Source organism: Cervus elaphus, chromosome 6, assembly GCF_910594005.1.
Source record: "Cervus elaphus chromosome 6, mCerEla1.1, whole genome shotgun sequence".
NCBI classification, from domain to species: domain Eukaryota; kingdom Metazoa; phylum Chordata; class Mammalia; order Artiodactyla; family Cervidae; genus Cervus; species Cervus elaphus.
The window spans coordinates 47105964-47109029 of NC_057820.1; the positions used below are offsets into that span (position 1 = coordinate 47105964).

Here is a 3066-nt window from a genome sequence, read left to right on the forward strand (position 1 = left end):
CTGAAGATTTTATGTACAGCCTGTTAATTGTGATACTGGTGAATAATTGAAATTTTCCAAGAGAATAGATCTCAAATTAAATCTTCTGAACACACACAAGAGGATAACTATGTAGAGGTGGTGGATGAATTATTTAGGTTGGCTGTGGAGATCCTTTCACAAAGTAAGTGCATCCTCAGTTGCTAAGTTGTGTCTGACTCTTTGCGACCCCACAGACCAGCTCTCCAGGCCCCTCTGTCCATGAGATTTTCTAGGCAAGAATACTGAAGTGCGTTGCCATTTTCTTCTCCAGGGTATCTTCCCAACCAAGGGATCGAACCCTCGTCACCTGCATCTTCTGCATAGGTAGGTGGGTTCTTTACCACTGAGTCATCTGGGAAGCCTTCACAATGTACGTTGTTGTTGTTTAGTAGCTCAGTCGTGTCTGACTCTTTGCCATCCCATGGACTGTAGCCCGCCAGGCCCCCTGTCCATGGGACTCTCCAGGCAAGAATACTGGAGTGGGCTGCCATTTCCTTTTCCATCACAATGTATACATATCCACAAAAACATCGAGTGGTACACTTTAAATGTATACAATTTATTTCTATGTGTCAAATATATTTAAATAAAATGATTTTAAAAAGAAAATAATACATCTTCATTAAGGAAATTATTTTTTAATTTCAGAAAAGTAAAATAACCCTCAATCCCATACACATACATATGTATGTGTTTATACATGTATGTATTTTTTCTTTTCATGAGGGACTATTTTCTACTATAATTTTTTTCCAGGGTCTACAATCAATTTTATTTTAATATAATCTAAACACATACCATTTGGAAAATACCAAGAAATATTTATGTACAAGAGTTGATGCTAATGCATTTGGATAAAGCTGGCAAGTTCTTGCTACTTGGATAGCCCAGGAAATATCACCAAGAAAACCCAATATATTGGAATAGATATTGTGGCATTTGGCCCACAGTTTGATAGCCCTCAGGGTTAATCCAAAGTCAGTGTTTGGTACTAGGTGTAAACTTTTATTGGTTACCCTGCAACCTTTAAGACTTATTATACATCTTATATCTAAATTTTTAAGCAGACAATCATCTCTTAAATCCAAGTCTTCTGGAATAGTCTGCAGTGCTAATCTTGCAAACAAAATATCAATCTCTATCCCATCAAAACACAGTTTGATAACTGGTACAAATGCCTCTTCAACAGCTCTTAAATCTTTTACTTCTTCCTGTAATTTCAACTTATCATAGAATGAGGTGAAAAAATCACTTCAATCAACAAGTCTTGGTGCAACACACAATGCATCAATATCAGCACCTTTTGTACATACTCCTAATCTATAAGATACACATGTAAAAATTTTCCCACCAACATTTTCAATTACAGATGGTGGAAGATTCTTGCTTTCCCTGATTTCTCATATCCACTCTTTTACCAGGTTATTTAATTTCCCCCAAATTAAAATCCTGCACTTCCGTTCCTCTTCCTCTTCAAAAACCCCAAAGGGCTTCAGAGTCTCAACTAGCTTCTGTGTAAGGAGGCAGTCAGTCTTCTTGGGTGCTGCTAAGTCAGTCCTGAATATTCATTGGAAAGACTGATGCTGAAGCTGAAGCTCCAGTACTTTGGCCACCTGATGCAAAGAGCTGACTCATTGGAAAAGACCCTGATGCTGGGAAAGATTGAAGGCAGGAGGAGAAGGGGACGACAGAGGATGAGCTGGTTGGATGGCATCACCGATGCGATGGACATGAGTCTGAGTAAGCTCCAGGAGTTGGTGATGGACAGGGAAGCCTGGTGTGCTGCAGCCCATGAGGTCGCAAAGAGTTGGACACGACTGAGCGACTGAAATGACTGAAGCTGATGGGAGAAGTAATGCCTTAGTGCTTCTGTGGCGACTGTGCTTGCTTTGATCCCTGTGTTGTAACTGGAAACGGCATCATCTCTTGAGCTGGTACCACCTAGTCACTTCCTCACCCCCCATCCCCCTCCCGCAACTGCCGCAGCTGCCGCCCTGGGCACGATCCACTAAGGCCAGAGGGAGGCAGGGGGTGGGGGGGGCCCCTGCCTTAGCCCTGGGTCCCACCCCACTCCCGCACCCGCTCCTGCCTCTTAAAGCGCTTCTCCTCCTTCTCCTTCCTCCTCTCTACTAGTATTTTTAATATGCATTGGTTTTGGAGGAATTATTTATAATAAGCATAAATAAATAGTTTTTGTTTTCTTGCTAAGGTAAGGAAAAATCTGTGCCTCGAAGCTATGCATTGTTTAGAGCACACCCTTCCAAGTTATTCTTCTCTAACCTTCCACTGTCTTTGAGCTATTTTGCAATTCTGAAAATTGCAAATAACCGTATCGCATTATCTTTGTGGGGTAGATTCTTCAGAGCAGGACTAATGAGTCAAAAAGTATGGAAAGCTTTCAGGCCCCTGATCCATTGGCCAGGTTGCCTTCCAGAACTGTGAGTGAGAATTCTTTTTCCTTGACAAAGGGACAGACAGTTTCACCTGGTGCTTGTGTTCACCCCAGTCAGTTCTGGAGTCAAAGCCAGCTTGTATTGCTTTTAAAAATACCTTTTATTATGTTAGATAGGAAACAGTATTGTCTCAGTTGGGGGGTGGCTTTTAATTAAAAACATATTAACAATATAAAAGAATGTATGTAACTTTAATAAATATACTAAGGTGTGGACAACTTCATCCAGCAGAATTCTCTCCCAGAGAATACCACGTGTGTCAGGAAGAAATGTCTTGGGAACTTCCTTGGTGGTCCAACGGCTAAGACTTCACACTCCCAATGCAGGCAGCGCAGGTTCAATCCTCGGTTAGGGAACCAGATCCCACAGGCCGAAACTGAGAGTTCACATGCCAGAGCTAAAAATCCTGCATGCTACAATGAATATGGAAGTTACTGGCTGCAACTAAGATCTGGCGCAGCCAAATAAATAATTTTTTAAAAAAGGAAGAAAAGTCGTGATGAGATGGATGGAGTAGGGATGAGACACCAAAAATCATGCTAAGAGAAAGTGATGGTCACTGATTGCTCCAACCTTACCTCCTAGAACAATC

The 3066-nt window shown here is 41.6% G+C and overlaps 1 pseudogene; it reads right to left on the minus strand.

Moving 5' to 3' along the window:
• Positions 1-797: 797 nt before the first annotated feature.
• LOC122696196 lies at positions 798-1941 on the minus strand (annotated as a pseudogene).
• Positions 1942-3066: the final 1125 nt, after the last annotated feature.